The sequence below is a fragment of the Zootoca vivipara genome, chromosome 3, assembly GCF_963506605.1.
Source record: "Zootoca vivipara chromosome 3, rZooViv1.1, whole genome shotgun sequence".
Lineage (NCBI taxonomy): Eukaryota > Metazoa > Chordata > Lepidosauria > Squamata > Lacertidae > Zootoca > Zootoca vivipara.
This window is the reverse complement of record NC_083278.1, coordinates 36,473,412-36,487,488: the sequence shown is the minus strand read 5'-3', so window position 1 is coordinate 36,487,488 and position 14,077 is coordinate 36,473,412. Positions and strand designations below refer to the sequence as shown.

At 43.5% G+C, this 14,077-nt stretch overlaps 1 long non-coding RNA gene across 1 annotated transcript in view; it reads right to left on the bottom strand.

Annotated features, from left to right (window-relative positions):
- LOC132591887 (uncharacterized) overlaps positions 1-14,077 on the bottom strand; it is a 102,127-nt gene that overhangs the window by 73,435 nt on the left and 14,615 nt on the right. The window lies entirely within an intron of this gene.

The window sequence follows — 14,077 nt, the reverse complement described above, 5'->3', positions numbered from 1 at the left end:
ATGGGTAAGCTCTGCATGTTTGCGAGTTTTGTTTTTTACTTTTTTATTGTGGCTCGCAACACTCTGCAACCCTGCGGTGATGTTTGATGGTGTTCCACAAGTTGAAGTCACTATAGGCATTCATTCTTCTGCGTGGGGGACCAAACATTGCTGCTGACACAGAGTCTTTGCCAGTGAACTTGCCATAAGTGGCATGCATGCACCCAAACCTATCTTAGGGCTCCTTCACACACTATGCAACAGCAAGCAAACATGCATTTTAATGAATAATAATCATTAGCTTCACAAACACGATCATATTGTAATTCCTACAGCAGCCTTGTAAGGTAGGTCTTTATTATTCTTGTTACTGTACATTATCCCAGAACTGGGGGTTTTGAAGTTTAAGTGAGAGTGTCTTGCCTATAAGATCTTCTAGTTCAGGCATCCCCAAACTGCGCCCCTCCAGATGTTTGGCATACAACTCCCATGATCCCTAGCTAACAGGACCAGTGGTTGGGGGAGATGGGAATTGTAGTCCAAAACATCTGGAGGGCCGAAGTTTGGGGATGCCTGTTCTAGTTCATAGCACAGATGAGAATTGAATCATGTGCTTCCTGATTCAGGTGATACATAGTTCAGTCTCTGTGCTACACTAGCTGAGCATGCATGCAGCAAAGCAATGGTCAGTCCATTTTCCGTAGTGTTTGTCACTAGATGATGCCCACTTCACCCAAAGCAAGTCATGATTTTCATAAAAGGAATGGCTGAAAAAAACGGGGTGCATGGCAGAGCTATGAAACCTTCCACAGTGAATATCTTTACTGTGTTTGGGATAGTTGTCTGGGCTAAGGAGATGCTCAGAAAACGAGAATATAGTCACCCTGAAGCTTACTAACGATGAACCAACATGGATTTTTTCCCCAAAACTAATAGGAGTGCAGCAAGGGCCATTGGGCAACATATAGTAAGATTCTGGCGCCAAACGGAACGCCCCAAAGTTGAACGCCCCAAACTTAAAGGTACATAGGAACTTGTGGAGTGCAAGGTTTTAATGTAATATCTTTACCAAGACCTTTTACTGGTTGACTCTGAGGACAGAATTTACTAATTGAATAAACACGATCATATGCTGAATTAAGTATTTTCTTTTCAATCCTGAAAGGCCTAATTCAGGGGTCAGCAACCTTTTTCAGCCGTGGGCCGGTCCACCATCCCTCAGACCATGTGGTGGGCCAGACTATTTGGGGAGGGGGGGAATGAACAAATTCCTATGCCCCACAAATAACCCAGAGATGCGTTTTAAATTAAAGCACACATTCTACTCATGTAAAAACACCAGGCAGGCCCCACAAATAACCAAAGGTGCATTTTAAATAAAAGGACACATTCTACTCATGTAAAACAACGCTGATTCCCGGACCGTCTGCGGGCCGGATTGAGAAGGCAATTGGGCCGCATCTGGCCCACGGGCCTTAAGTTGCCTACCCCTAGCCTAATTCAAAGGCCTACTTCAAAGACTGGGCTAAATTAAGATCTGACAGAATCATGCCTTTGAATGTTATGTAATGAATAGCATCAATAGCGTCATTCCTTTGCTAGAAAACCAAAGTTGATATGTTACAAAGGGGGATGGGGATTTTTCTCCCTTGGTTTCCTGAATAAAAATGTATTGATTTATCACTCCCACTATTTATATTCAAGTTACTTTGCCCAGTCTTTTCTGTAGGGCCATGTTCGGTTAGATGTGACTTTATTCAGAATAAATTCACTTATTTAATAAAAACAACAAAGAGTCTTGTGGCGCCTTAAATGCTCACAAGCTTTATTATGGCATAAGCTAGGGATCACCAAGGTGGCCCTTATGGACACCTGTATGAGCATCAGTATCTCCTATGGCATCTACAAAAGGTCTCACCCCTCAAAAACTCACATTTCATGAGAAATGTCCTCATCCTGCACAGTTCTTGTTCACACCATCTCCCTTAAATATGCCCACACTCACACTCCCTTCTGTTCTGGAGAGGGGGAAATAGCTTCTCTGGAAGTGACCATAGCAGTGGCTGATATACACACCTTTTTCTTTTCATTGATGGGGCATGACTGCACCACTTTGTGGTCCCATCTCTCTTTCAGGTGTGGCACCCATTTTGTGTCATGCCACACCCCATGGCTGCCATTTTGTGACTAGTGCTCACAATACTTTCTCAAGTTTCCAAATGTGCCTGCTGCCTTCCCCCCAGCCAAAAGGTTGGAAACACCTGGCTTTTGTGAACGGTTCATTACATCACGTGCATGAAGAGTAACCCCTTTCACACTTCTGGGGTTAAACAATCAAATTGGCAGTGCTGAGTTAATTATCAACTATCACAGTTTTTGTGCAGGATCACTGTATTGATTTGGCAGGCATTCTAGCTCTAACGCAGGCATCCCTAAACTTGGCCCTCCAGATGTTTTGGGACTACAACTCCCATCATCCCTAGCTAACAGGACCAGTGGTCAGGGATGATGGGAATTGTAATAATAATAATAATAATAATAATAATAATAATAATAATAATTTATTTATACCCCGTCCATCTGGCTGGGTTTCCCCAGCCACTCTGGGCGGCTTCCAGAGTAGCTGGGGAATAAATAAAACAAAATAATCTATTAAAATAAAATAATCTATTAAACATTAAAAGCCTCCCTAAACAGGGCTGCCAAACAGTCACCCCAAAACATCTGGAGGGCCGAGTTTGGGGGTGCCTGCTCTAACAGAATTGTCACGATCTGTAATTTTTGCATCTTACTTCCTTCCAGCTTTGCTTGTTACAATCCCCATCCCTCATGTATATACATACATTTAAATGAGGATTACAGGTCCACAAAAGCTTATGCCGTAGCAAAATTGGTTTGCTTCTAAGGCACAAGGTACAAGACTCTTTGTTGTTATATCTGAAAGATGCTAACACATATTTCCCTCTGGAAAGTTGGTTTACTCTGTTGGCTATTTGGCAGTTAATGAAAACTTGATGCTCTCTGAATATTATTGAATCCAAGAATCATATCATTACTGTGTCGTAAAATTTACACTGGCTCCTCATTTTTCAAGACACTGAGCTTATGGTGTTTCTCTGGTTTACATCTCATGGCTGCAATCCTTGTTTAGACAGTTTTGACCTCTCACATTTGCTATTTGTGTTCATGGGTTCTAGCCACTAAAATCTACTTTAACCAGATGTCGCCAGTATGCATTAGGCCTTACCAACACGGTCATGGAAACTTCCTTTCCAACACATTCAGGAGGCCTCATTTTGCTCAATGTTTTTGGATCCCACAAAAAAATATCAGATCCCCCCCCCCAAACCAAGAAGGAACTTCCAAACACAGTTCAACTTTCGGTGGAGGTAAAATTTCAAAGGCGACACTTGTTTTGGAAAGCAATTATATGTTCTAGAGTTGTCTTGATTGAATAATTAAATATACTTTCCCAAACTGTTTTGAGTATTATTATTTTTCCCTCAGAGGGAACTAAAAAAATGTTCAAAAACTCAAGAGAGCTAAATTATCTTGAAAAAATTTTTGTATTAAATTTCAGTCTGTGTCAAACCTCATGGCATGAAGGCATGTGTGCATGGAGCAAAAAGAAAATACTGTACCCCATGATGTTGGGTGGGAAATTCACAGAGAAATGTTAAAGACATAGCTTAGGTTTGCTTCCCCCCATTTTTTACACCAAGAAAAGGCTTCCTCGCAACGTGTTATACCAGCAAGGGGATGCCATTGAGTTGGGCCCTTTCTATTGGCATTTCTAGGCCAAAAAAAGAAAAATGGCTGTCCCACTGAAAGTTCATGAGGACACTATCTTTTTTTATCCAATAATGCTCTAGAAATGACACTATATCATGATGTAGCATCATTCCCGTGGCATTTGGACCCAGGAAACTATGCTGCAACTGTGAATAGCCACAAACCATTTTTATAAATGCTAAGAAACAAACAACACCCATTGCTAAACCACCCAACAAAAAAAAACATTGCTGAAAAATTTGCCTCCCCTTTGTAAACAACCGAGTCCCTCACCCCACAACTTTTATGGAAGGTAAAAAGTGGTAGGAGAAGTTTTGGGGCACAACATTAATTATATTTAAGTTAACTACAGTGGTACCTCAGGTTACAGACGCTTCAGGTTCCAGACTCCACTAACCCAGAAATAGTACCTCGGGTTAACAACTTTGCTTCGGGATGAGAACAGAAATTGTGTTCCCGCGGCACAGCGGCAGCAGGAGACCCCATTAACTAAAGTGGTGCTTCAGGTTAAGAACAGTTTCAGGTTAAGAACGGACCTCCGGAACGAATTAAGTTCTTAACCTGAGGTACCATTGTATATCTGATAACATTCTGTCAAAGAAAAAGCAAAATTGCTTTCCACATATGCACAGAAACTGCCTGGAGATAGAGTGGGAGACAGTTTAGGTTCTCTCTGACATAGCGTTAGCTTTTATTTCTCTTCTGTATAACTGAACTATATTTGCTATCTTCCACACACAACATAACTGTCTAGAAATAGTAGGGAATACAGTTTTGTTCTTTCTTTGAAAGAACTGAATCAGATCTAATTCCTCTTAAGAGCAAACAGAGTCATTAATTTAATCCTACTCTAGGTAGAATTTACTTGAAAACAATCCTTAGTGCCCATGTGCCAACAAGACTGGATCCAAAATGGAGCCACTGAGGCACAATAGGGAGGCATTAGCATATCAGCATGCTCCAAGATCATGCAGAAGTACCAACCAGACACACACAGACACTTAAAAACATTGGCTCCCAGTACGTTTCCGAGCACATTTCAAAGTGTTGGTGCTGACCTTTAAAGCCCTAAACGGCCTCCGTCCTGTATACCTGAAGGAGCGTCTCCACCCCCATCATTCAGCCCGGACACTGAGATCCAGCGCCGAGGGCCTTCTGGCGGTTCCCTCACTGCGAGAAGCAAAGCTACAGGGAACAAGGCAGAGGGCCTTCTCGGTAGTGGCACCTGCCCTGTGGAACGCCCTCCTATCAGAGTTCAGAGATATAAACAACTACCTGACATTTAGAAAATACTTAAAGGCAGCCCTGTTTAGGGAAGTTTTTAATCTGTGGTATTTTAATGTATTTTAATGTGTGTTGGAAGCCGCCCAGAGTGGCAGGGGGGACCCGGCCAGATGGGCGGGGTATAAATAATAAATTATTATTATTATTAAAAAGACATCGCCGCCCCCCAAGCAGTCCGATGACAACTTAGCATGTTCAGGGGTCAAGAGGAACTGGGTCAGAAAACTCTGAGTGTCAACTGGGAAAGAAAGCTGGAAAACTGGGGTTGGTGGCGAATTGGCTTTCTTGGGCCCTTAACAGCTTATAGTATCCCAAATGAAGGAATTGCTACCGTAGGTAGCTGGAACCCTGAACAGGTGATTTGCTACTAGGCGGTGAAGGTATACTGCAGCATTTTATTGCAGGTCCCAGGTGGCGCTGTGGTTAAACCACTGAGCCTAGGGCTTGCTGATCAGAAGGTCGGCAGTTCGAATCCCTGTGACGGGGTGAGCTCCCGTTGCTCGGTCCCAGCTCCTGCCAACCTAGCAGTTCGAAAGCACGTCAAAATGCAAGTAGTTAAATAGGAACCGCTACAGCGGGAAGGTAAACGGCGTTTCCATGTGCTGCTCTGGTTTGCCAGAAGCGGCTTTGTCATGCTGGCCACATGACCTGGAAGCTATACGCCGGCTCCCTCGGCCAATAATGCGAGATGAGCGCGCAACCCCAGAGTCGGTCACGACTGGACCTAATGGTCAGGGATCCTTTTACCTTTACCTGCATGCACTTGCATAACACACTGGAGGTAAGTGAGCTGTTGTGAGTTTTTTTTGGGGGGGGGCGGTCCATCACCTTTGAAGAACAGTTATTCTGTTCAAAATACATTGATCAATTAATTACTATCCTTGATCTCTCCTCGGGAGTTTCAGCATCAGGGCTGTGTGAGCACACCAACAGAAGTCCCAGATTGGCTCTGCCAATGCACTCGCAGCTGCAACCTTGCAGTAAATGGCAACGAGTGTGATTGCACAGCACTGCCCCTTTGTGCCAGCTACTTCTGAGTCTCCTCGAAGCATTTGGTGCCTTCCTTTCTCTCCACTATTACTCTGAATCACTGTCTGAAAATCCGGGAGCTTTTTTTAAAGGTTCGTTGGAACACTCAAACAACAGGCAGTGTTTACTACTTGAAGAGAGGCTCCACATGGCCTTTCCTGTTTGGCTCCATTGCCTGTTAGCCCTTTCCAAACTACCACCTCCCAACAACCAAAAACATTACCTTGGGAAAGGAGCAGGAACAACAGGCAATAGAGAGCATGGTAGAAGCAGGGTGTGAGTCCCAATTTAAGTCAATCCATGTTCAAAGGGGCCTTTACCTGGCTTGAATTAGGCTCATTGTTCACAGAAGGGAATTCACAACTCAAGCCCCCAGTTCTCAAACATATGCATTTGCATTTTCTATGGACGGGGAAATTTTCTATCTATCTACACAAACACACACACACACACATGATTGCAGTTGGAAGTCAAAGTTCTGTACCACATGCTATTTCTTACTATTTCAATACAACCTGAACCATAGTTCAGTGGTGTGCTCCTGCCCCTTATGTGTGCACTGGATGGAAAAGTGCAAATAATCATAGACATTTTAGTTATTCTGTTTATTCCTAAATCTTAGTTGTACTGGGAAAAATTCCCACACTCTTCCATGCCCTAGTAACTTTTTAGTTAAGTGATGTATTAACTTTCATCAGCTTCCACAGTTGTGCCTCATAAAGTAGATTCAGATGCCTGAACGTTATGAAAACTGTCTCCTGACCACTTTTTCAGTAACATTAAAGGGTGTGGATGCAATCAGCTGCTTTTGAAGCTTAAAAATAACTGGCTGTAAATGGGAGCTGGGGAAAGAATTAGACTGAGATGTTGGGACAAACATACTTTCTCTGGAAGAAAGATGATAAAACAATGGATGAATCAGATAGGCAAAGCAACTGGCAGAAATTTACTGGGAGCATCTTAAAAATTGTCAAACACAGAAGGAATGATCAAAGGCGAAATGTGGTCCACATACTGAAAACCAGACATACAGAAGTGAACGGAATCTCCCTAACCACATAATTCCTCTGCATTATGTTGATTGGTCTTCTGCTCCTACCTGCAGGATTGCTACCAGAAAGTAGTACTAGGAGATATTGCTTGGCTTCATAGTTTTTGGGCTGTGCATTCTGCCCCCTATGCTTTTTAACTTCTATATAAAGTTGCTGGCGGCTGTCATCCGAAGATATGGAGCATGGTGCAATCAGTATGCTGGTAACATGCTGATCAATCTCTCAATTCCATCAGAATCAGGAGAGGATATGAAGGTGTTGGATGGGTGTCTGGAAGCAGTGATAGATGGGGACCAATCAGCTGAGGCTGAATCCTTATAAGATGGAGATGTTATGGGTAGGTAGTTCCCATGTCTGGGGATTAGGTGCATGACCTGTTATGGGGGTGGGTTGCACCCCTCCCCCCGAAAGAACAGGTTCATAATCTGGGGGTACTCCTGGATTCCAACTTGTCACAGGAGTATCAACTTGCTTCTGTTTGTGTAATGCCCTTTCTAGCCAGATGCATCCCTCACTATTAAATTCAGGAGTGATTTATAAACATTCTGGATGATCCAGGCATTTGATAGCTGAGACATTCTGTTCCTGACAACCCTGAAATCACTAGCTGAGATAAATTTTTAGAATGTTTTTATGATGCCTTTTACTATTGATGTGTTTGCTGCCCTGGCTTCCTTTTGAAAGAAGGGGAGAATCAAACTTAAATAAATATCTGAAGACATCTGAAGGCAGCCCTGTTTAGGGAAGCTTTTAATGTTTGATGGACTACTGTATTTTGATATTTTGTTAGAAGCAGCCCAGAGTGTCTGGGGAGGCTTGGCCAGATGGTATAAATATATTATTATTATTATTATTATTATTATTATTATTATTATGAATAAGAATTATGAAAAATTGTTCTCGAAGCTACCAACATGAGTCTGATCAAACTGCGGGAGGCAGTGGAAGACAGGAGTGCCTGGTGTGCTCTGGTCCATGGGGTCACGAAGAGTCGGACACGACTAAATGACTAAACAACAACAACAAAATTTATCCTCAGAGAGAGTTACCTTTTCTGCTTTTGAAAACCTACTTAAGAAAATGTTTCTTTTTTCCCATTTTCCTTTTTTACAATGAATGAAAGGAGCTTCACTATTGTGCCATGACTTTCAGTAAATAGGATTTCCCTATTTACTGAAAACTTAAGGGTATTCGCCATGGAACACTTTGCAAAAACAGTCATGCTTGCTGGAAGAACAGACCAGATTAATTTCAGTTGGCCCCCTGTATCATTTTGACTGGTGAATCATTCTAGCTTGAGAACATGTGATGCGTTGTGCCACTGAGGCAGCTCGTCACTGAAGTTGCTCAATTCTAAGAGTACAGAAAGTGGTCGGGACCAGATGACATGATGCTTGTCTTTCTCAGCATATGTCAGAACATCAGGGGGGAAAGGTCTAATTTGTGCCTTTGAACCATAAGAAAGGGTTTTATTCCACTTCATATTATCGCAGCAGCTCCTGCCTGTTTTCTATGACTAAAAGGCAGCAGTGGGTACCCTGCAAGCAATTTCCCTTTAATTTTTTTTCCACTGACAAAAGTCAACACTTCAAATGTCAAACTCTTGGAGAGAGTAAATAAACTTGCAATGAAAAACAGTCTCGATGGCATCGCGCATACACAAATTTAAATGTCATGGTACCACGCTGTAAACAGAAAGAATGCTTTTAATGAAAACTTGGATAGACGTGGACATTTGAGTGAAGGAAAAAGCAAAAAGAGAGAGGAAATTACTGTGTCAAATTCAGAAGCTGCTTCTAGCCAACACATCCCCCGCTCTCAAATTAAAGTGTGCTGAGCTGGAAGCAGAAAGTTTGCAATAGGAAATGGAAGTTAATTCCTTTCAAGTTCAGAAGGTGTCATAATATTTGAAAAGTGAACTGGGAAGAATGGGAATCTGTGATAGACGTACAAAATGCGCATGACCACATTTCAAATTAGCAACATTAAATTTTTGGATGGTTTGCTGAGTTTGACCTCTGGACAGAATGCACTTATTCAGTAAGAAATAAAAGTAACACACTTGTATCCTCTGATTGTGCCCCAGCAACAAGTTATGCATTGTGTGGGAGCAATGAACACATACAGTCCATCATGGGTTGTAAATGGTTACAGCCAGAGTTGGCCATGGCATGTGGTAAGGGTCTCACCATCAGTAGCCCACCTACAGACTAATGCCTCTCCCCATGCTGGGCTACCATTAGTGGTTCTCAAGTCCACCATGCTGCAGACTGCTCCTGTGGGCGCCACAAGCAACCTGGGTGTGTGGCACCTTGAAATGGCTGGGTTCGGTTCCTACCCTTTTCCCAGGTGTGGATTCGTGTTTAATGCACCATATCAAGAGGCAATGCACTGAAATTTGGAGGTTCATGAAAGTTGACCCAATTATGAGCATACATTGCCTCAAGACCACTATGCTGTTCCCTTTCTCTCTCTCTCTCTGATCCTTCTTCAGACTCATTTTCATAAAACCAGTGGAAATAATTTTTAATTACGTCCATCTGGATTTGACTCATAAAATATTACAAATCATAAAGACTTCAGCACAAGAGGCCTGGCAGTCTATTAGTTCAGACCCTCCCATTTTTGTCCTTTGCTGAGTTGGATTTATGTGAAAGAAGAGGCCCAAACAACCTGCTGCTGGTGCAGAAATTCACCAGAAGGTTTGAATCTAGGTAAATGCACATCTGTCTCTTCATTTGCATAAGCACAATGACTCTAGCCTAGTCAACCTAGGACACAAGATAAATGACTTCTGATGATCTTTTTGGATGGAAAAATCAATTCCACAAACTCAGCAGGAGGCTATTTTGCGAACAACATGATTGAGAAATAACTTGGTTTTACTTTTCTTGTCCAAAGGCACTGAGAAAACAACAACCCTAGTTTCTTTAAATAAAAAAAACACCCTTCCTTTGCTTACAAAATATATTCAGTAGGAGGATGCATAACCTGTTTTGCTAACATAATACACTTTCCAGACAAATAGGCAGCAGAAACAAATAACATGATAACATACACAACTGTGCAGTAATTGAGGCGGTGGGCTGCTATGGAAATGCTCAACAGCTGAACTATATACAATGAATTAACTGGAAAAGTAACATATTTTTACTCAGCTTTCTGTGGGATGTTTAAAAAAAGAAATTAAACATCCATCTCTTTGGTATGCTTTGTTGTTGTTGTTTAGTCATTTAGTCATGTCTGACTCTTCGTGACCCCATGGACTCCTGTCCCCATGGACGCCAGGCACTTCTGTCTTCCACTGCCTCCCACAGTTTGGTCAGACTCATGTTGGTCGAGAACACTGTCCAACCATCTCGTCCTCTGTGGTCCCCTTCTCCTTGTGCCCTCGATCTTTCCCAGCATCAGGGTCTTTTCCAGGGAGTCTTCTCTTCTCATGAGGTGGCCAAAGTATTGGAGCCTCAGCTTCACGATCTGTCCTTCCAGGGAGCACTCAGGGCTGATTTCCTTCAGAATGAATAAGTTTGATCTTCTTGCAGTCCATGGGACTCTCAAGAGTCTCCTCCAGCACCATAATTCAAAAGCATCAATTCTTCAGCGATCAGCCTTCTTTACGGTCCAGCTCTCACTTCCATACATCACTACTGGGAAAACCATAGCTTTAACTATACAGACCTTTGTCGGCAAGGTGATGTCTCTGCTTTTTAAGATGCTGTCTAGGTTTGTCATTGCTTTTCTCCCAAGAAGCAGGCATCTTTTAATTTCGTGACTGCTGTCACCATCTGCAGTGATAATGGAACCCAAGCAAGTAAAATCTCTCACTGCCTCCATTTCTTCCCCATCTATTGGCCAGGAGGTGATGGGAACAGTGGCCATGATCTTAATTTTTTTAAAATGTTGAGCTTCAGACCATATTTTGTTGGTGTGCTTCAGATAAGGTGAATTCTGTCCATAATGACAAGCATTGAACTGAACAATTTTAGGGATATTTTCCAGCACTATGATTTTCTACTTGGACCAGGTTATCCTTTCACAGACCAACTGGATGTTCCATCTGGCTGAATTATATAACAGCAGGAGCAAAACACCATTAACCCCATTATCACACCCTGATTCCAGATATGAAAGCAAACCATTGTTTGCTTTTCAAAGAACATCCTGGAGAGCATTTATTTTTTTAATGCACCCAGGGTCAATATATTTTAAACCAGGACAATTATGGGGTGCGAAGATTTGCAGAGTGGAGCTGAATGTCTTCTTGGGCCCATTTAAACAGATGGATGGGTTTTTTAGAAGGACAATCCACCAGGCAAGTGTTCTATGCATGCTCCGTATTAATGGGCGGGAGTTATGTAAGAGGCAGGACTTTCCACTGGATTGTGCTCATAGTTCCTAAGCAGTTCATCTCATAATGCTTGGGACAGAGACAAGCAATCCTTTAATACTGGATTCTCTAGGGCAGCGGTGGGGAACCCTTTGCAGTCCAAAAGCTTCATTCCCTTCTAGGGACCACGTCAGTAGTGGGTGCAGGCAGAGGCAAAGGTGGGTGTAGCAATGGATGTGACTCTTACCTTTGCCCAGTAGGTTCTACTACTACTACTACTACTAATAATAATAATAATAATAAATTTTTATTTATACCTTGCCCTCCCCGGCCAAGACCGGGCTCAGGGCGGCTAACACTGAATATAAATACAGTAAAAACATTTAAAACAAAACAAACAGTTGATTAAAATATAAGTTAGAATACAGTTTAAAATGCAGCTTAAAATGCAGCCTCATTTTAGTGGTAGCCAATAGATCAAAGCCATAAGGGGAGAAAACGTCAAATATTCACCGGGGTCAACTATCCATGCTGGTCCTACATGGGCCAGCAAAAAGAGCTGAGGGAAAATTTATATACAAAATCCCATATAAGGGGTTCAATCAAAATAAATAAATGAGAGGGGGGGTAGACTGAGTCCAGCCCAAAGGCCAGGCGGAACAGCTCCATTTTGCAGGCCCAGTGGGAAGATGTCAAATCCCGCGGGGCCCTAGTCTCTTGTGACACAGTGTTCCACCAGGCCAGGGCCAGAGCTGAAAAGGCCTTGGCCATGGTTGAGGCCAATCTAACCTCCTTGGGGCTCGGGACTTCCAAAGTGTTGTTATTTATGGACCTTAAGGTCCTCCGCTGGGCATTCCAGGAGAGGCGGTCCCGTAGGTACGAGGGTCCTAGGACGCATAGGGCTTTAAAGGTCAAAACCAGCACCTTAAACCTGACCCTGTACTCCACCGGGAGTGGAGTGCAGCACTGGATGAATGTGATCCTGCGGCAAGGGCCCTGGAAAGAGTCTTGCCGCGGCGTTCTACACCCACTGGAGTTTCTGAGTCAGCTTCAAGGGCAGCCCTGCATACAGCAAATTACAGTAATCAAGCCTGGAGGTGACCATCGCATGGATCACTGTGGCTAGATTGGGGCGAGAAAGGTAAGGGACCAACTGCTTAATACGGCGGAGGTGGAAAAATGCCGCCTTTGCTGTAGCTGCAACTTGCGCCTCCATAGAGAGGGGGCGTCGAAGGTTACACCCAAGCTCTTGACAGAGGGCACTGGCACTAATTGAGCCCCCGCCAGAGATGGGAGTTGCCCCCCACCCCATGTCATCCCAACCCAGCCAGAGGACCTCTGTCTTTGAAGGATTTAACTTCAACCGGCTCCCACAAAGCCATCCAGCCACAGCTTCCAAGCATCTGGTCAGTGTGTCCGGGGCCGGGTCAGGACGGCCGTCCATCAACAGATAAAGCTGGGTGTCATCTGCCTATTGATGACAGCCCAGCCCAAAGTTCCAGACAATCTGGGCAAGGGGGCGCATAAAGAAAAGATTGCGCCCTGCGGCACTCTACACACCAAGGAATGCCGCGACGACAACTCCTTCCCTAGTGCCACCCTCTGTCCCCAACCTGAGATAAAGGAGCACAGCCATTGTCAGGCTGTGCCCTGAATCCCCACATCGGCAAGGCGGTGGACCAAATGTTTGTGATCGACCATGTTGAAGGCTGCTGACAAATCTAGAAGAATCAGCAGTCCTGACCCGCCTCAATCCAGCTGTCTGTGGAGATCGTCTGTTAGGGCGACCTAACAGTTAGTGCCGTCTCGATCCTATAACCAGGGTGAAAGCCAGACTGAAATGGATCCAAAGCCGATGTTTCGTCCAGAAACCTACCAAGCTGTTCAGCAACCGCTCTCTCAGTCACCTTACCTTATGAAAGATTCGAAACCAGGCGGTAATTGGGTAGATCTAAAGTACAGTATTAAAGTACTACAGTAACTCAGAGGTTTCTACATGCACACCTCTCAATCCAGACAAGCAAGAGGCATTATATCAATTCAGGTACACATTCCAGGCAAGCAACAGCACTCAAGGAGGAAGCAGAGCAGGTGAGGGGTGAGGGGTGTGTGGTGCAGCTCTGGCATGATCTGGAATGGTCCTGAGGGCTGCATTTGACCTCCAGAACTGAGGTTACATATCCTTACTCTATGAGAGGCTGCTAGCTGAGGACAGAATTTAACAAAAGTGGTATTATAGTAGATTAAACTGCAAGGAAGACAGAGGCATCCTTGGATCCATTGGGGGGAGACTGACGAAAATGACAACTGCATATGGGTAAAGGGAGGTTAGTGGGGCCCCCTTTAAAATGTTTATATCAAGCATAGACATAGAAAGATTATTTAATAATAATAATAATAATAATAATAGTACCCCACCCATCTGACTGGGTTGCCCCAGCCATCTTACATGCCATGGCAATGATCCAATTAAATATTTCCCTTTCCCCCATTCCTGTATTAAGTTCTGTGCATGACTATTACATTTTTGCCTTCCTTTCTGGGATATTTAAATCACACATGTACTTGAGTATTGGAAAGCTGTCTAATTGGTAAACAACATCAAGGTTAGATC